The 22,085-nt window shown below is 34.9% G+C and overlaps 1 pseudogene; it reads left to right on the top strand.

The window, feature by feature from the left end:
* The first annotated feature begins 2,428 nt into the window (after positions 1 to 2,428).
* Positions 2,429 to 4,631, top strand: LOC149202085 (uncharacterized; annotated as a pseudogene).
* The last annotated feature ends 17,454 nt before the right edge of the window (positions 4,632 to 22,085 follow it).

Raw genomic sequence — 22,085 nt, 5'->3', positions numbered from 1 at the left:
ACACCACTCGTCTGCTCGCCAAGTTTCCCCAACTCGCCCTCGCGCCTGTGTCTCGCCCTCGCCAGCTCGCTGGTTCGCTTTGTTTCTGTCGTTCAAGCTCGCCCGGTGGGTGCGCCCGTGTCGCCCGACGTTCGCAACAACCACAGGGCATTACAAAGGGGTGGGAGTAGGGACAGGAGCGGAGAAGGAAGGGGAGGGCCGATGGTGGGGAGGGGAGTTAATTGTTGTTGTTGTTGTTTTTTTTTTAAATTGTTTTGAAATTTTTTTAATGTTTTTTTTAATTATATATATATATATATATATAGATAGATATATATTCTTTATTTTTATAATTATAATTTTAAAAAATAATTCTTAAATTTTTAATTTATTTTATTTTTATTTTTAATTTTAATTTTTAATTTAATTTAATTTTTCTTAATTTTAATTATTTCAGTTTTTTTTTTTTTTGGGGGGATTTTTCTTTTTCATTTTTTTAACTTTTTTTTTTTTTTTTAAAGATTTTTTTTGAAAAAAAAATCATTTTTTTATTGATTTTTTGTTTTTTTATTTTTACTAGTTAATTTTTGTTTTTTGTTTTACATTATAAGTTTTTTGTTTTTTTTTTCCTTTTTATATATGTTTTTGCATTTGATTTTTTTTTTGTCATGTTTTTTTATTTTTATTTTTTATTACTAACATGTTTTATGTTTTTTTTTTATTTTTTTTTGTCATGTTTTTTAATTTTAATTTTTATATTTTATTACTAACATGAAAATCACCAACAGTTAAAGTGAGCTTAGAAGTGAGCTTAGAAGTTAGAAGTTAGAAATTGTAATTATAATTATACAATATCATATTAGAAGTTAGAAATTGTAATTATTTTTGCATGTATTAGAGTTAGTTAAAATTAAGAGAGTCAGTTAATTGAGTTAAGTCTAGTAAAGTAAATTCTATCACCAACATTTAAAGTGAGCTTAGAAGTTTTGTGTGAGATATATAATTATACAATATCATATTAGAAGTTAGAAATTGTAATTATTTTAGCACGTATTAGAGTTAGTTAAAATTAAGAGAGTCAGTTAATTGAGTTAAGTCTAGTAAAGTAAATTCTATCACCAACATTTAAAGTGAGCTTAGAAGTTTTGTGTGAATATATAATTATACAATATCATATTAGAAGTTAGAAATTGTAATTATTTTAGCATGTATTAGAGTTAGTTAAAATTAAGAGAGTGAGTTAATTGAGTTAAGTCTAGTAAAGTAAATTCTATCACCAACATTTAAAGTGAGCTTAGAAGTTTTGTGTGAGATATATAATTATACAATATCATATTAGAAGTTAGAAATTGTAATTATTTTAGCACGTATTAGAGTTAGTTAAAATTAAGAGAGTCAATTAATTGAGTTAAGTCTAGTAAAGTAAATTCTATCACCAACATTTAAAGTGAGCTTAGAAGTTTTGTGTGAGATATATAATTATACAATATGATATTAGAAGTTAGAAATTGTAATTATTTTAGCATGTAGAGTTAGTTAAAATTAAGAGTGTCAGTTAATTGAGTTAAGTCTAGTAAAGTAAATTCTATCACCAACATTTAAAGTGAGCTTAGAAGTTTTGTGTGAGATATATAATTATACAATATCATATTAGAAGTTAGAAATTGTAATTATTTTAGCATGTATTAGAGTTAGTTAAAATTAAGAGAGTCAATTAATTGAGTTAAGTCTAGTAAAATAAATTCTATCACCAACATTTAAAGTGAGCTTAGAAGTTTTGTGTGAAACATATAATTATACAATATCATAATAGAAGTTAGAAATCGTAATTATTTTAGCATGTATTAGAGTTATTAAAATTAAGAGACTCAATTAATTGAGTTAAGTCTAGTAAAGTAAATTCTGTCACCAACATTTAAGGTGAGCTTAGAAGTTTTGTGTGAGATATATAATTATACAATATCATATAAAAGTTAGAAATTGTAATTATTTTAGCATGTATTAGAGTTAGTTAAAATTAAGAGAGTCAGTTAATTGAGTTAAGTCTAGTAAAGTAAATTCTATCACCAACATTTAAAGTGAGCTTAGAAGTTTTGTGTGAGATATATAATTATACAATGTCATATTAAAAATTAGAAATTGTAATTATTTTAGCATGTATTAGAGTTAGTTAGAATTAAGAGAGTCAGATAATTGAGTTAAGTCTAGTAAAGTAAATTCTAGTTCAGTTAAATATTTTGAGAAAAGTGTTTTAAAATAATAATTAATCTAAAAAGCACAAATACGGCCCCCCTAGTTTCTTATAAAAATCTAATTTGTGTATTCACTAAGCAAACCACTCTTATTGTGTTTGTGAATTTTTGTGGCTTTCTTACTCTGTCTTTCCATCACCGCATGTGCCTCACTTAAACCCAGTTCTCCAACAATCCATTACATAATTGTCCTTTCCATGGCTGCTGGTGTTGCTGGAAGCGGCCTTCTCCTTGGCCCTCCAGAGCTCTGCAATTACATTCCTTTGGCCGATCGTAGCTCCCAAGATGACGCAACAACTCGTCCTACGACTGGAGACGACTTCCTTGATATGTTGCGACATGGTATGCAGGAATTACAGTTCGAGAATGCGGAGGACTTCCTTCATATCGGCCAGACGGAGAATTTCTCTCCAACCTTCTTAACATCTGACCGTCAGCTGCTCGATTTCTGCTTCCATGCTGTGCCCGAGACTCTTTCCCACAGACTCACTCAACTGCCTCAAGCCGCATGGGACAGCGATGCGCTCACCGCTTTCAAACGCTACTTGAAACGGTGCTTCCAAGTTTTGAAACGGATCTTGGAAGCGGCCAGTCCGACTTTGAAACGCTACTTTGAATTACTGGCAGGAAAGGCGCATATGACATTGACTGAGAATTGCTCTCCCACTTACTCAACATCTAGCAATTCATTGTTGGATTTCTTTTTCCATGTTGTGCCCGATACTCCCTCCCACAGAGTCACTGAACTTCTGGAAGCCGCATGGAATGAAGATCCACTAACAGCTTTAAAGCTAGTTTGTCAACTGAGAGGCGTACGAGGAACGGGCAAATCAGATCGAGATGGCTTTTATGCGTCCGCTTGTTGGATCCATTCACGTCACCCCAAAACTCTAGTTGCCAATGTCGACAGCATCGCTCAATTTGGTTATTTCAAAGACCTACCTGAGATACTTGTTCGCCTGCTACAAGGATCCGAAGCTACGGAAAAACGGAAGTCCGAAAAGATCAGACACAAGTTAAAAATCTGGAGTGCGAAGGCAAAGGCAAAGTCTAAATCGAAACATAGACAGATGAGGTTTAGGCGAAACGGAGGCCCGCCGGGTTATTTTGCTCGAAAGGGTGCCGCTGCTAGGGAAGCCAAAATGCTCGGCACGCTTAGACCGAGAGAAGAGCGAATTGCGGAGGATTTATCAAACGGAAAAATCCAAAGAGAAAGGGCGCGAGTCATCAGGAAAGAAAAGCGGCTGGAAATAGCGAACTTGGCTCTGAAACGCTACTTGGAGGATTCCCGTTACAGAGCATTGCATGATCAAATTGCACAGTTTTTCGCCACTTTGCTATCTAAAGATTTGGAGGCGCTCAAGATGGGGAAAGTGAAAAGCATAAGCTTAGCGGCAAAGTGGTGCCCTTCCTTAGATTCGTCCTACGATCGTTCGACTCTACTCTGTGAAAATATTGCACGCAGGCTCTTTCCTCGGGAGGACTTCAATACTGATGAAGATAGACATTATGTTTACAGAGCCCGCGAGAGGTTGAGGAAAGAGGCGCTGGTTCCACTCCGGAAGGCTCTCCAATTGCCAGAATTGTACATGAGTTCCAATTTGTGGGGAGAACTGCCTTACGAAAGAGTGGCCTCTGTAGCCATGAAAAATTACAAGGACATTTTTCTGAAGCACGATGCCACCAGATTCACGCGCTATTTGGAGGACGTGGAAGCGGGGAAGAAGAAAATAGCGGCCGGAGCTTTGCTTCCCCATGAAGTTATCCAACAAGCGCTCCGGTCCAAAGATTCAGCACCGGCGTTAGTTGCGGAACTGCAGTGGAAGCGAATGGTGGAAGACATGAAGAAAGAAGGAAAGCTTTCTAACACCTTGGCGGTCTGTGATGTTTCCGGGAGCATGGAGGGAACTCCCATGGAGGTCTGCATAGCGCTCGGAATGTTGGTCTCCGAGATTAGCGAAGAGCCATGGAAAGGCCATGTTATGACTTTCAGCGAAAGTCCTGAATTACATTTGGTCACAGGGGATTCCCTCGTCGAAAAGTATGCATTCACAAAAAACATGAATTGGGGAACGAATACCGATTTCCAAAAGATCTTCGATGTGATATTGAATATGGCAATGAAATGCAGACTCGAGCCGGAGAAGATGATAAAGCAACTGCTGGTTTTCAGTGATATGGAATTCGACAAAGCTTCTGCAAATCCATGGAAAACAGATTACATGGTAATCAAGGATAAGTTCAGAGATGCGGGATATGGATTGCCTCCAACGATTGTGTTCTGGAATCTGAGAAATTCGGGAAGCACGCCAGTTTTGAAGGAGGAAGAGGGTGTGGCAATGGTAAGCGGTTTCTCCGAGAACCATCTCAAATTGTTCGTGGAAAACGATGGAGAGATAAATCCGATGATAGCGATGAAGAGGACGATTGAGGGGAAGTTGTTTGAACGGCTACGAATCGTTGATTAGCTGTGGCCGTTCGTTCGTCTGCATATTGAGTTTGTTAATGTGAAGATGTCTGCAATGCTTGGTTGAGGACCTCTCGACTTTGAACAGTGGGATGAAACTATCCCAAATCATGGCCCGTTTTTTCATAAAGAACTGGTTCTTACATTATTATTATCAGCTGTGTTTTGTTTTTGTTTTTTATTATTATTTAAAATAATTGTTGAATACCCTGCACGTATGAATATGTACTTTCAGATTTAGTTCATAATTCACAGAATAAAATTTTATACACAGAGAAAGTGAACCCACCCAATATTTTATGTTTATTCAAGTCTGGAAAAGTTCGTGATGCCATGAGTAATTTTGAATTTCCCCATGATGACAGGTGTCTTTTAGAATTAAATATGAAAATGTATTTATGATCACCGATATATAGAGCTTATGCTGTGTAAAATTATTAATTTGTTAAAAAATTAACATTAAAATTTATAGTTAAAATAGTTTATTTAATTTTGCATGCACACAGAATAAAAGGTGGCAAGGTGTTTGGTTAAGATTTTTGGTGTGAAAAGATTATTTGTTGGAAATTTTGTGAGCAATGTGTGTGATCCAGGTCAAGTCAATCTTCAGGTGATTTTGATGGCTTACGTGCTCTTTACTCAAGCTACATGCCAATCAATAGTTAACCATCCCCAATTTTAAAATATGCACTGTATGTCATCACTTCTACTTAATTTTTACAATCATCAATTTAATGGGCGGAATAAAAATTTACCCATGTTTATTTGTGTTTCTGTGTGTGCTTGTGTCTAATAGAGAGATATATCCATGTCTCTGAGCATTGATAGAGATAGAGATATCTATTAATATATAACCCTATGTTTTAGATATAACTAATTCCAAATTGGATGGGAGAAAATAAAAGAAGTTAAACATAAAACGAAACTCCAAGATATGCATATATTGCACCTTGGTTATAGATTCTGAGATGAGCACAAGTTGTGCAGTGTTTGGGCATGCTAGAAAAACCTTGTCTCTCTCATAACTCACATCATGCAATCCCACACCATGCACCCTAAACCTATAAAAAAAACTATGGGGGTATAGTAATTAGAATGAAGGGTTATTTAGCAGTTCAATAAAAATAATAAAAGTGACTTGTTTTGATTTTGAGGGTTTTCATGTTGTTTGTTCATTGTTAACATTCTCATGATAAATCCCATTTTTTATAAAATTGATCTATTTTTTCATCATAATGAACCATGGGCACGCCCGCCCAAAGGGGCCACACGCTCATTGGACTCGACTAACTCAAGTGGGCCCAAAGAATCGAACCCATGCCTCGTGATAGAGGGCTAACGTACTGACAAGGGGCGCGCGGGGGAGGGAGTGGGGGCTTCGACCAATCGAGCTACTCGTTCAGGCTATAAAATGGATCTATTTAGTGGTTGGAAATGGAAATACCAAATAGACAATCACCATGGTTCCTATGCATTCCATAAATTCATAATTGAATCTGAACATAACTAGGTTTGTGTCTTTCAAATATTGGGATAAAGGCTAGAAAGATTTGTCCTTGTTAAAAAATCATAAATTTCTTCAAGACACATACCTTATATTTTATTATTGCTTGAAATATTAGAATCCTCCCAAATCCCTATTTAAAAGTAATAGTAGGTTCAAATATGCTTTATTATTTATACGTTCTTTACCAATCCAACTCATCATGTTGAAAGTTGAGATCAATTGCTCCTCTTCAAAATACATTACAGCTAATGGGTTTAAGCATGCTAATTGAGAACTTTTATATAATAATTCAACATGACTTGCAAAACCTCTGAAATTACATAAACAATAACAATACATAAGTTTCCTAAATATAATTTCGCAATAATGAACATGATTCAATATGTTTGTTCGTTAACCATTATATATGTGTGTTTACTTGATTTCATTTTGCTTTATGTTGAAACCAGAATTAATAAAATAAAACACAAACTTTATATTAACAAAATATTACTATGATAAAAGAGTTAAATAATGGGCATAAATATATATATAAAACATCATGTGAAAGGCAGTTTGGAAAAGGGATTTGCTAGAAGAAAAAAAAAAAAAACTACTGGATAGATAAAGATGCTTATGAAATTTATACCTTGTTACTAATCATATTTTGATTTACAATACCTAAGAAAACAAAAATTTTATTTTATTTATAATCCAACATTATTTATTAAAAAATCATTTATAAATTTATTTTCAAAAAAATACTCAAATTATTTTTTGTTAATTAATATTTTCAATTAAAATTGTAATTTAATTAATAATTTATTTTTAAATATTTAAACTATGTATAATTAAAATAAATTTATACTTTTCATTGTGATGCAAAATCATATTAATAATTTGCTTTTTCTTTTCCTGATATACCTCATGTTGAAATCGTTTCACTTCTAGAGGTGTTTTTTTTAATGTATTATCAAAACTAACGTTGGAATTTGACGGGCATTTTGGGGTTATTTTGCACGTAAAATATGGTTAAAAAATTTAAATCATTGTTTTGGATAATGTGTTTTGAAGTTAGCAGAACTTATTTTCGATGTTTAAATTTTTTTGCAACTTATTTCAGTGATTTACAAAATACGCAGGTCCCCCTCACGCAGCTGGACAGGAATACGGACCTAGGTAGTAGTCTCGCACAGAAGGAATTCAACGTTTCTCAAAAACCTATCAATACGCAGAATCCCTTCACGCTGTTGGACAGTAATGCGTACCTGGGCAGCAATCTCAACCCTGCGCAAAATGAATTCAACATGCCTATCTCCACGCAGCAGGTGCTTAAGCATACGCCAAACAAGGATCTGTTGGAGCCTCTTGGGATAGCACAGGATGTATCCTCCTTCGCTGCTGCTTATAATAATTCCAGCGCCCAATTCAAACAGCTCAAAACAGCCAATTAACGATGCTTCTCATGCAGCTGCCTGCGGCTATATCAAGAACTCTGCAAATTCGCTCAACAACCTTATCAGAAAATCATCGGTAGTTAATCTTTCACAGCTAGTTTTAGATGATAACTTAAAACTGCTTCTAGATAAAGGTTTAAATTTTGCATTATCTCCATCCAAAATTCCTATAACTGACATCATAAGTAACATTGAAGTCATTATCAAAAACACTGATCAAAATGCAGCGGAAGAAATAAGACAAGATGTTTCCAAAATTCTTAGAAATGCCAGACCTCCGCCCAGCAACATATCCAAAGAAGAAGCCATAGCCCTAAAAAACATCAAGAATAACAAAAACATTATAATATTAAAAGCTGACAAAGGAAATTCCACTGTTATCATGGATAGGACAGATTATGATCATAAAATGGAAGAACACCTAAACAATAGTGGTTGTTATAGAGTTCTGAACAAGGATCCTAGTAGCAAAATCCTTCGCCAAGTAAGTAACAAAATTAAAAACTCCTCTCTTGATGCCTCTATTAAGAACGGATTAATCCCTAATAATGCCATTATCCCTAGAATTTATAGAGTGCCTAAAATCCATAAAACTAGTGTTCCATTAAGACCTATAGTAAACACTATAGGATCTCCCACTTATTGGTTAGCAAAATATCTTGCGCACAAACTTAGACCTTTATCTGGTAACACTCCCTCTTACATCAAAGATTCTGCTTCCTTCATAGAATGGATCAAAAACCTAGAATTTAGTGACAATGACCTAATGGTTAGCTTTGACGTAGTGTCTCTCTACACTATGATTCCAGTGGATGAAGCATTAGAAGTATTGAAGAATATCACAGACCTTGAAACGGTGGAACTAATAGGCATTTGCCTAAATATTCATACTTCAGGTTCAAGGGAAAAATCTATGAGCAAACGCATGGCGTTGCAATGAGTTCTCCATTATCACCATTGATTGCCAATCTATACATGGAACACTTTGAGCAAATGGCCCTTAGGTCTTTACCCTTTACCCCTGAAGAATGGAAACGATATGTAGATGACATTTTTGCTAAATGGAGCCATGGTTTGGACAAACTTAAGGAATTTTTATCTCATATAAATAGCCTCTCTAAACACATAAAATTCACTATTGAAATTGAGAAAGACAACCAGCTCCCCTTTTTAGATGTCCTCCTTACCAAGAAAAATGGCAAGCTAAGACACCAGGTCTTTAGAAAGTAGACACACACTCACAGGTACCTTTATTCAAACTCCCACCACCATCTGAAGCAAAAAGTTGGTGTCATCAAAACCCTAGCCACCAGAGCCTCCAGAATCTCTGACCCTGAACATTTAGAGGATGAACTTAACCATCTCCATGAGGTCTTTGTAAACAATGGCTATCAAAAACACATTATCCAAAAAATAATTAAAGATTCCATATCCAATAAACAAAAAAGAAAATCTCTTGAAAACCCTAAAATCTCCTTACCCTATATTAAAGGAACCACAGATAAAATTGCCAGAGTTCTCGCCAAGCATAACATTATGGTTGCATTCACGCCCCTAACACCCTAAAAAACATGCTTGAGTCTGCTAAGGACTTAATAGACCCAAAAAATCACAAAGGAGTATACTCGATTCCCTGTTCTTGTGGTAAAGTTTATATAGGTGAAACAGGGAGATCTTTTGGAATAAGATTAAAAGAACACATTAATGATATTACAAGAAATAGGTTGGAAAAATCAGGTCTAGCAGAGCACGCATGTTTCTCCTCACACTATATCTGTATGGAACAAGCAAAATTAGTCCACAAGGAAGACCATTATTTAAAAAGAGGGGTGAAAGAGACAATTGAAATTGAGAAATCCTCCAATAACATGAATAGGGATGACGGTCTTAAATTAAGTAGCACCTGGAAACCCTTATTAAATAAAATGAAAAAGCATTAAATTAATCTAATACTCCCTCTTAATAACATTTGATAAGTCAAAAAATAAGTAAATTAATTAAAAAAATAAATAAAAAACAAATTAATTAATTAATTAATTAAAAAAAATTAAAAATTAAAATTAAAATTAAAAATAAAAATAAAAATTACTTCAATTCAAACTATTTTTAACTCATTTATATAACGTATCATACAATTAAATAACAAAAAAGAAAATAATAATAATAATAATAATAATAATAATAAGATGAATAACAATAATATACTAATAGATAAATAATTAATAATAAAAATAATGTTTAAATTGTATTAAATAAAATAATATATATATATATATATATATATATATATATATTAAAATAAATGAATAGTAAGTAATTAAAATTAATAAATAAACAGAAAATAAATATAAATAATAATAAACTAAAAAATAATAAATAAATAAATGATATACAATTAAATAAAATAATATAATGCAAATAAATAAATTAACACATAAAATAATATAATATATATAACAAACAAATGCTTTCAGATATATTCAATCATTAAAACCTAAAATTTAAAATCATTATAATAATATTAAATAAATATTTAAACAAAATTAAAAATAAATAAATAAGAATTAAAATTAATTAATTAATTAATTAATAATTATGAATCATTCAGGCTGACATTATAAAGAAAAAAGATATCAAATATCTTTCTAAACAACTATTAATAGCTCCATAATTTTCACGACTCTCTCTTCTCAAAAAACAGATCTCATTGCCCTGATGATGGACTCACCTAGCTAGTCCGAAACATTGGTTTCATAAATTGTTCACAGGTTTTTCCACTAGCATAAAAATAAATATTAATTTTGAAGTACCATTTTGAAATTTGAACAAATATTTGTCTCCAAATCTAAATAGATCTATTATTATAAAATTTTGGAATTCAAATAGATATGTTACTACAAAACTTATCTTTGAAATCCTATTTTGCACACTAAAAATTTTGGAATTCAAATAGATATGTTACTACAAAACTTATCTTTGAAATCCTATTTTGCACACTAATTCACAGAATCTCTTGGTGATTCTATTCTTGCAGTTTTAACTTAATAACAAGCAAAGATTCATTTGAAGTACCATTTTGAATTTTGAACAAATATTTGTCTCCAAATCTAAATAGATCTATTATTATAAAACATTGGAATTCAAATAAATATGCTACTACAAAACTTAATTTTGAAATCCTATTTTTCACACAAATTCACAAAATCTCTTGGTGATTCTATTCTTGCAGTTTTAACTTAATAACGAGCAAAGAAATGGGCATTTGTGTATGCACTCTTAGTTACCATTTAAATTAATTTTAGTTGTTTTGTACTCTGAGTTGTATGGTTGATTCTTTAAATTTGTTTCAGGAAAAAGGATTAAGAGAAATCCAAATCATCTTTTCAGCTTGGGTAACTTTAGGATCCTTGAATAAAATATAAGTCTCCGCCCTGAATAAGAATTGAGGTATGTGTTTATTGTCCCCCTACTTTGAATGGAAGTTGCTTTTGATAAGTGGATGTAATAGTCTAAGATTTGAATGTACTTTCATGATGAATAAACTCCATATAAATGGATTGGTTTACACTTACACTTTATGAAGAGACAACACTGTTATCAATTTCCATATAAATCAATTCATTTACATTTTATGGAGTGTAAGCACTTACACTCTATGAAGAGACAACATTGTTATCAATTTCCATTAAATCAATTCGTTTACATTTTACGGAGTGTAAAAAGCAAGCCGAAACATATTATTCAATTGATAGATAGATGGCATTTTCAGTCCCAAAATTTGTACACCACCAAATACTTCCAACTTACATTTGCTTCCAGAATACTCGTCAACGTTGGTGCATGCCCTGATTAGTTAGTGTAATTTCAAATTTCAATTAGAAGGTTGTACCAAGTGAAGACACGCTAATAATATTTATAGTATTTTGGATGTCATTCACATTTTTTTTTTATGCAAAATGATTTAATTGATTTGTCTGTTATAACCATGTATATTATTATTCACTTATTTTTAATAATTTGATTGAATCTAGTTTTACTCATCGGCCGAAAAAAGGCTTCTCCAAAGCTTTCAAGTGGCACTTTGATGTTGGTCAAAACATTTACAAGTATTTCAAACCCTAATATGCTTGTATATTTCAATTTTAATTTTATTGTTGTAATGCAAAATTGATAAGGTGATGTTATTTATATTTTTTAGTTGACCATTTAAAATTTGCGGAATTGGTTATTTGATTCTTTACTATTAACATTTATATGATGATAATTCTTGTCACGCCCCTACACCTGCGGTGATCTTCCAACCGCTTGTAGTGAGGTGCGGCACCACCAAACGCTTTCTTTTAACAATACTAACGTTTATGGTCTACGCCTCATCCAACATAAACATACTTATCTTATGTCTTACAACCGAATGAAAGCATTATCCTTTATACTTTAATATAAATCATTCTCAATCATTAACCATGTATAATAAACCGAGAACATCAATAATACACAAGTACAAAGGGAGGGGCAACTCCCAGAAAGTCTGCCCAATGATATATTATAACAGCTCTTCTTCAATAATACAAATGCAAGTGATGCTTGACAGACTTCAAGCCAACACTTAGAATATTTTTACACCAAGGCATAGAACAGCCTTTTACACTCATGTGCACTTCTTGCACGAGGAGAAAGACTCACCCGAGTCACTTATCCTATTCACCCAAGTCCTGCACACGGTATCGTACATAATCGACCTTCATAACATCAACCCGGATCAAAACTGCGTTGTAGTCCAAAGGAGGAGCTACGCATCACCCATGCGTGCTTCCTTTCACTTCTGCGCAAGTCTTTTCCCTTTCTCGCTGATTAGAAGTGCGGATTCGTTGTTGTCAAATGGAGCGCAGCCTCCTTATATTTATACGCTTGCCTCCAAGCGTATTTGCTTGAGGCCGACTCACTAAATTATAATATGGAAGCCCCTTCACGTTTATTTCATATGTCGGCTTGGTTACGTTTCATGTCCAACGTTTCAACGCATATAAACCTTCTTTGCACGCCCTTATAACATATACGTTCAAGTGTGATGATGCTTAGCCATTTTCACACTTCGTCGTCTCTCGCCCGAGCTGCGCACCCATTGTTCACCGCTCGCCCGTGTATGCGCTCTCGGTCGTCCGGCGCTCGCCCGTCGCATCACAACGAAGGCCTTACATTCTCCTCCACCTGAAATCGTTGTCGTCCTCGACAACATACCATCATCCATGAGGCAAACATCACTGCAACATATGTAGAACCACTGTCATCTGCAACATGTTGTCCATGTGTATGTCCCCTCCAAAGTGAAGAGATCATCTCATCAACTCTCGGTGTGCTCCATCCAGGTCCATGAAGTCCTCTCCATCACCTGCAATGTGCCAACCTCAAGTCTCCATAGAAACAAGTATGCACTTGTCTCTCCCATCCATGTGCTGTCCATGATCCCTGATCAAATCAGCTCTCATGTGTAGAAGGCAGTTGAGTCTCGGCTCAACCTATGCTCAAGTGTATCATCATCATTGTTGTAGCTCCATCACCTCAAAGTGTCTCATAACGAACCCCTACATCAAGTCATCTGACCTCAGCTCCTCAATGCATCAAGTCCTCTAAGTCCACCATGAAGTCTCTAAAGGTCACAACAACCTCATGTCCTTATGAGCCCCATAAACCATTCCTAATCAACACCTTAGCATACAATATGCCTCAGTTTCCCATGTAGTAGGAATGCTTCATAGCTACTCACAAGTCCATGCAAGTTCATGGCTTTGTTGTACCAAGGTGCACAACTCCACCATCAGTCCATAAGTAGTGGTCTCCATGCCACATGTCTCCAACCTGATGTCCATGACTAGCTGTCCATGTAGTCCACCCAAGTAGACTCATCACAACAATCGGTCATCACACCCAAGTCTCCAATCTTCGGTTTAGTGAACTCGGTCACTCAACCATCCCATCATCAATCATACCTGCTCCATATGCTTGAGGGCTCACTGCCATGAGCAGCTAACAATGAGCCCATCTTCTTACTCATCTAAGAAGATGTAGAGGGAGTAGAGCCTGAAGGCTCTTCCTCACTAATCAACTCAATCCATCTGTCAGGATTCTCAACCTCCATCCTTTGTAGATAAGCAACCCGGTCTTCCTTCTGGACATCTGGCCTCACATATATCTCATCATCATCATCATCATCTTCCACCAACTCTAGTCTTCTTGTCAAGTCCAAGATGCTATCTGAGAGTGATCTAATGACCAATGACTGCTCTGCAAGCTTTGTCTCAATAGTAGAGAACCGCTTGTTCACCTTCTCCTTTTCTTCCATTTGCATTGCTCCCACTTTACAATCAGGTCTTGTTGCACCAATGGTAGGCACACCAATGGGTACATCTTCCCTGCCATCATAAATGTAGAGCTTCTTCAAATGTGGCACGATCAAAGCATCGAATTGCTTCATAAACTCCATCCCTAATACAGCTTCATAGTCATCAATCCGCACTATGGTGAAGTCCACTTTCCCGGTCCATTCACCAAGTGTAGTATCCACCTTTTCAGCTATACCAAGAATGTCCATAGGAGGAGAATTCACTGTCTTCATTTGTGCCTTCACCGGTACAAACTTCAGCCCAATTCTTCTTGCAGTGTCTTCACTCATGAAGTTGTGAGAGGCTCCACTATCCACCATAGTGAGTACATTAGTGCCTCCAACCTTCATTCGAACATATTCCAACTTGTTCCTTTCCGGGTCTCTCTTGGAGACTGCTTCCGTAGTAGCAGAGGCACCAAGTATCTGCATCATCCCTACAGAGGCATCATTACTTTCATCATCAGATTGTGCAACTACAACCACCTTTGGTTTGGAAGGACAATTCTTCACCGTGTGTGGCCCTTCACATAACCAACACTTCAAAGGTTTCCTCATCTTCGAGCCATCATTTGGTTTAGAAGCACCCTCGTCCTTCTTCTCCTTTGGCTTTTCGGTTTTCTTCTTCTTGTCATCAGAAATCTCTTCAAAGTGGTCCACCAACTTGTCAACTGCAGCAAAAGCTTCTTCAAGTGTCCTAATCTTCTGCCTCCTCACCTCATTGCGTGCCCAAGGTTTCAGACCCATGATGAAGTTGAACACCTTGTCTTTCTCTGCCATGTCATGAAGTTCTAGAGCTGCACTTGAATACTCTTGTTGGTATGCTTGTAGGCTCCCTGTTTGCTTTATGTACTTGAGTTTGGTCCTTGCTTCCCATGTGTCATCCTGAGGACTGAAGTGGGTCTGCAAAGCCTTCTTCAAGTCACTCCACGAAGTAATGTCATCAGCACTGCCATTGGCAATCTGGTCCACCCTCCTTTGCCACCACATCTTAGCATCATTTGTCAAGAACTGAGTAGCTACCTTGACTTGTGTTTCACCATCAATCAGGTTCAACCGCTCCAAGTACTGCTCCATATCCCATAAGAAGTTGCCAAGAGTTGCTGCCTTCCTTGTCCCATCATAAGATTCTGGCTCCTTGACTTTCATATGAGGCATTCCTCCAAATGAGTAATGTCCCATGGCCCTCTTCACAATTGTAAGCTCATTCTTTGTATCTTCAAGAGTCTTCTCCAAGTTCTCAACCTTTGCAAGGCTTTGATCCCTTGATTCCTCAGCCTCTTTGATCCTTTGTTCAAATTGTGCACACCTGAATTCAGTGTACTCATTTTGTGTCTTGAGCTCATCATTCTGCATTCGGAGTTCATCAAGTTCTTCTCTCAAAGAACCCTCCATCTTTTCTATCTTTTCCAACATCTTTTCAATGAACCCATTAGTAGAGTCCTTGTCATGACTAGATTCAGCTTGGAACTCAGCTGCCATCTCGACCGGCTTCTTCTTCTTCTGTGATCTAGTCTCGACCATTCAACAAGTCCACCGAGTATCCTGCAATTTGAACCAACCCTTGTTTCACTTCGTGTGAAACGGCTTCCTTCACCTGCAAGTACCCTTGTCACTGCCACGAGCAACCTTTGCTCTGATACCAACTGTCACGCCCCTACACCTGCGGTGATCTTCCAACCGCTTGTAGCGAGGTGCGGCACCACCGAACGCTTTCTTTTAACAATACTAACGTTTATGGTCTACGCCTCATCCAACATAAACATACTTATCTTATGTCTTACAACCGAATGAAAGCATTATCCTTTATACTTTAATATAAATCATTCTCAATCATTAACCATGTATAATAAACCGAGAACATCAATAATACACAAGTACAAAGGGAGGGGCAACTCCCAGAAAGTCTGCCCAATGATATATTATAATAGCTCTTCTTCAATAATACAAATGCAAGTAACGCTTGACAGACTTCAAGCCAACACTTAGAATATTTTTACACCAAGGCATAGAACAGCCTTTTACACTGGTGTGCACTTCTTGCACGAGGAGAAAGACTCACCCAAGTCACTTATCCTATTCACCCAAGTCCTGCACACAGTATCGTACATAATCGACCTTCATAACATCAACCCGGATCAAAACTGCGTCGTAGTCCAAAGGAGGAGCTACACATCACCCATGCGTGCTTCCTTTCACTTCTGCGCCAGTCTTTTCCCTTTTTCACTGATTAGAAGCGTGGATTCGTTGTTGTCAAATGGAGCGCAGCCTCCTTATATTTATACGCTTACCTCCAAGCGTATTTGCTTGAGGCCGACTCACTAAATCATAATATGGAAGCCCCTTCACGTTTATTTCATATGTCGGCTTGGTTGCGTTTCATGTCCAACGTTTCAACGCATATAAACCTTCTTTGCACGCCCTTATAACATATACGTTCAAGTGTGATGATGCTTAGCCATTTTCACACTTCGTCGTCTCTCGCCTGAGCTGCGCGCCCATCGTTCACTGCTCGCCCGTGTATGCACTCTCGGTCGCCCGGCGCTCGCCCGTCGAATCACAACGAAGGCCTTACAATTCTTATGTTATATCGAAAGGGATAATAATATAAATTATTTTTGTAGGTTAATAATTGTTAGTGCAAATTTTCTAATCAATATTACCAAATGGTTTGTAATTATTATATGACCTAATCGATCATCAGAATATAATAATGTAGCTATCTTATCATGGAAACTTTTTTGACAAAACCATCTAGAAATGGCCTTTGTTTGGTTCTTTTTATGTTTTAGGAATTATTACAAATAGAAATTTTAAACTTGTAGATAAATATTTTGTGTATTTGTACTCCTAGCCTTCACATTCTTAGTCTTTCTCTATTTGATTTTGTGCCATTAATATTGCAAGCTTTCAATTTTCCATGGGAAAATCTATTTAGGCCCTTGTTCACCTTTGATTGATTTTCTTCCTTGTTGATGCAACTTGATGTGCATGTGAGTGGACCATGCCAATTGAAGGGAGCTTTCTAGTGAATTCGAATGTGCACACACAAAGAAGGAAAAATATATTTGTATTCAAGTATGAATTAAAATATCCAACTTGTGCAAAATTGCCTATAGCACAAGGATATAAAACCACATAAAATGGTTCTAAGACCATTCAACAAAGGTTATTACCTAGTCTCCTTAAATATATGTCCACAAAATAAGTGATCAATAAACATCTAGTCTAGAAATATTTTATATCAAATAATGTCATCTATATATATATATATATATATATATATATATATATATATATATATATATATATATATATATATATATATATGAAGTGGATATAGATATGCCCACAACACAACAAATTTGGCTTGGTTTGAAACGATTTGTTCATGATGAGATCTCATCAAGTGCTCGATCTAGTATGATTGAATTCCCATAGGTGTCACCTAGACATTCACTAGTTCACCTTTAGGACATGGGGAAAAAAGATAACACATTTCATACTCCTTTGAAGGAATGTCATTAAATAACTCATAATCCATTCATTTGATTTGGGTAAGTTGGATTAGAATCCAATTCCAAATAGTTTCCTTGAAATCTAATGAATATACATCTATCTCTTATGCAAACATCATTAAAAATATCACTTGAATGAAACAAACAATCAATCCATGAGTGTGCTAGTGCATCATCAAACCTACTTAGCCAAAAGCACAAAACTTCTTCCTTATCATAATGAATTTGGACCACAATCTTTCTTATTTCCACTTTCTCTCCCTAAGTGTATTGGCTACCAACCCTTATTGGATTGCTTGGGCAGGGAACCTATCATAGTGTCATTGACTCACCACTCACTTATGAAAGTTATCCTATGTAACAATGTCACATGTGGAACAATGAAAGTTTCACTTCAACTACAGTCTGCACTAAATCTCCAGTGTCCCAACTTGTCACTTAAAAGCTCTAAAATATCTGTCTCATGAAGAACAACATTTACTGCCACTTATGAAATATTAAAACACTTTTAATACATTGCGTTTGTTTGACTACAAACTCTCCACCATGGACCCTCGCATTGATTCCATGTGACTATGGCTGCGGAGAGGAGGTAGAGGATAACCCATCTTATCGTTTTACTATCTTGGTCATCTTATATGTCTCATTCCAAAGAATTTCAAGCCAAGATTCTTAATTCAATAATTCATTTGTGTGTCATGGTCATTTTGTTTTTTTCCTTATGATAAATATGTGAATTTTTTTAACATAATTTTGTTATTGAGGGGTAATTTTTTAATAAAACCTTTATTGGTGGAGGGTTAATTTATTATCAAAACATCACTCTTGAAGGGAAATTTTTTAAACATAAGCATAAAGACCTAAAACGTAAAAAAAAAATGTATGTCGGGTAAAGAGGAATCCAAATTCCAACCCTAACCAAAACAAAAGGTTTCCTTCTAAATATAGTAGGTGAATCAAATCAGTTTCTTTCTATAAAGCATATAAAAAGAATATTAAAATAATATATAGATTTGGAAAAATGTTACTTGTTGATAAAGTTAATGTGTGGCTTTACCTTTTTAGCACAAGTACGACCTACAAATGGAAAATCTTGGACTTTTTTTATCCATCTAGGCGAGCAAGTGGTAATATTTGAAATCTAGACACAAAGGGAAAGCCATATTTATGAGTCATTTTAATTAAATTTATTAATTAAAAAATATGATATGAACAAGTGTCATATGAAGTGAGCTATGATTTTTTTCGAATGTGGTATTGATAATCCATGGTATTGGTCTTGGTATTGTAACAAAGTCTATTTACTAATTAAAAATCTTCGTAATAAAGTGGGGTAAAATCTCCATAGTTCAGAAGCTTCTATAATGTTTTTTAATTAATTTATATATGATTTCTTTTATTTTATTATTATTAATAATATTAATTTAAAATAAAGTTATAATTCAGTTTATTATTTATTTCCTTTATTTTGTATTTTTGTTTTTATAGAAAAATTCTAACTTTCATTAATACTAGAAATTACATTTTGTATGTGCAAATACATGGCCATCCTAAACTGGCTTTGACTTGGCAAAAATTGGGGCTATGTAGCCCTCATATATACATCATAACAAGTTTGAAGATGTACACCCTCCATTGTGAAAATATAACATAAATATAAAAAAAATGTCTTCATAACAAATATATGTTTAGTGCATATAACATAGAGATATCAACTAAAAGATAATCATAACAACAAAAGCAAGGATCCGTTTAAATTCCATTTATGAAGGGTTGATGATAGTATTCATACACATGTCCATTTATGTGCTTCACAATTTTCCATGTTCACATAATTTGAGCTGCGCCTTCTTTAGATAAGGTGTGATATTGTGTGTTCCTTTCCTTGTAAATGTGGTAGCAAGTGATATAGTCAAAAGATTGCTTTAATAGATTCATCTCCTCAATAATATGACATAGTGTGTGCATGTGACATCTATCAATGTCATTGAACCAATTTATAACTATCTTTGAGTCTCCAAAGTTTTGTAATCTATTGTCATTATGGTTAATGTGTTGCCCTTGATGGCAACCTACTTGATAAACATGTCAACATTGCGATAACATGATGATTATGCAAATTGATACAGATGCTACAAATGGTATGAACAAAGAAATGACAGTTCAGAGATAGATGGATGTTAAAGGTGAAGTTTGAGAAAGTATACGTGGATCCTATGAAGAAGGGTCATGTATATACGCAAGTATTGTTAATGAATGTCGCATAAAGAATCTAAACCATGGTAATCTAGATACCAGGTGTCTTTACCATCATATTGGCCCATAGTAATGGGAGTGACAACTGTTATTTGATCCCGTCAAATAATACTAACAACATTACCAAGGGATTTGACTAAGGTATTGGCTAAGGCTAAATCTATATAAGGAAATGGAGATCAAGGTGTTAAGTGTGCAAGTAATGGGTTATTCATGTGTGATTTGATTTAGAATAGGTGTACATCAGGAAGAAAGGAGAAGACTCGGATCTGTAAGATATAAAAGTATGTTGACATATATGATTGATTGATTTACTTGTTGAAAATGTCAAAGTAGATAATAATGATGAATCTGTAATTATAATGATGTTGTGATCTAAATGAATTATTCAGAAGTCTATATTATTGACAATAAAGGGTGCAGAGAGTGAAATTGTGTTTGCAGTGAAAGTTTTCATATATGTATGCATGAGTGTTTGGGAATAGTAGCGTACATATGCGGATCCATCTCTGTAGGTTCGCATATATATTTTGAGATAAAGTTTGCAGTATGTTGAAATCTGTATGTAGGTGTTGTGAATGGTAATCGCATACATACGTTGATCAGTCTTGTGTAAGTCGGGTATATGTACTAGGGTTTAAAGTATTGTCTGATAATTACATTTGATGTCTGATTTGTTTGTTGTTATATGTCAATGATGTCTCTATCTTGATGATCTGTGTCAGACAATGTTGATTGGGTTAAATATGGAATGGAATATTGATTGGTAATGATGATACAATATGGTGATCTATGATTGGTTCAGTGATCTGTGATTGGTTCAATGATATATGTATGGTTCAGTGGTTAATTCAGTGTTGCAGTGATTCATGATGCAGTAGTCAGTGATTTTGGATTTGTATGCAGGTGTGATACAGAGGAAGAACATATATATGCAAGTGTGCTTCAGAAAAATATCATATACATTATAATGTATGACTAATCAGGGTTTATAGGAACAACACTATGTTTTTGTGATGATTAACAATATATGGTTTGGTATATTAATGAAGGGTTGTGCATTGGTATGATATGATGGTTTATATCTGATATGGATCGGTTTGATCTAGTTGCAATGATTGATTGATATTCGGCTAAGTGATTGATGTTATAGTGAATCACTTGGTTTAGCGATTGATTTATAGATACAATATTTAGTTTGGTATTTATCTTAATGATGGTTGTGGGTTTAGTTTATAAATATGATGAAAGGTAGCCTACAGGTTTTGATATTTTGAATCAAGTGGGTCTAGTATGAAATATTATGAAATGTGGTCCACAAGTGGTGCTAAGGGTTGGAGCCTTCAGTGAGGGAGTCAGAGCTTCCTTCTAATGGTAGCTGGTAAATTTGTTTAGGGGGTAGGTGGTTCCTTTTGGTAGGAGTTGGTAAACAAGATCACGGGGTTGAAACTCCCTTCTAGTGGGTGCTGGAAAATAAGAGGAGGTTGTAGACTTTTGCAGGTGGGTTCCTGTGTACTGGTAAGAGTCTGTGCCAGTACAAGATGTAATGAAGTTGTCTTAATAATAAAATAAGAAGACATAAATGACAACAACGATGGTTTTCTCTGACATTGGGTTTCCACCTAAAAATTATGGTGTTCTCATGTGTTGTTGCGTTTCTTATGTATGATGGTTTATTCGGTTATTACTACTCATGGTTACTATTTAATTAATGAATGCTTAAATAATAAAGTATTGGTTGAAGATGAATATTTGATAAAACATATAAAAGTTAGTTATCCAGATATACATTATTTGCATTTACCACATTCGCATACATACACGGGTTTCATGGATAACAGTAGCGTACATAATTGAAAATATGAAATGAAAAGTTAAAGTGAGTTTAAAATACTGATTCACACCCCCCTGCCCCTCTAAGTATTTTTCTTAACAATTGGTATCAGATCCAAGTTCCTTAGAAGAAGCTTGATCGCTTAAAGGGTGATCCATCAAGATGAGTAGTCAAGAAGGATGATTTTCTATTAATCCACCCTTATTTAGGGGAATTAACTTTGTATTTTGGAAAGTTAAAATGAGATCATTTTTGCAGGAACTTGGAGCTGATGTATGAGAAATTTTTGAAGGTGGATATCAATACCCGAACTCCATCCCAACAGATGATGCAGGGAAGAAACATTATGAGACCAATGCAAGGGAAGTCAATGTTATCTTGGGAAGCTTGGCTGAATCTGAATTTGTGAAAGTCATGCAACTGAATACTTCAAAGGCTATACAGGACAAGATTTTCC

This window comes from Pinus tabuliformis, chromosome 2_1 (assembly GCF_031772625.1).
Source record: "Pinus tabuliformis cultivar Carrire ecotype Pingquan chromosome 2_1, CPIR1, whole genome shotgun sequence".
Taxonomy (NCBI): Eukaryota; Viridiplantae; Streptophyta; class Pinopsida; order Pinales; family Pinaceae; genus Pinus; species Pinus tabuliformis.
The sequence above is the reverse complement of the archived record's forward strand: the minus strand, read 5'-3'. Positions and strand labels throughout refer to the sequence as shown.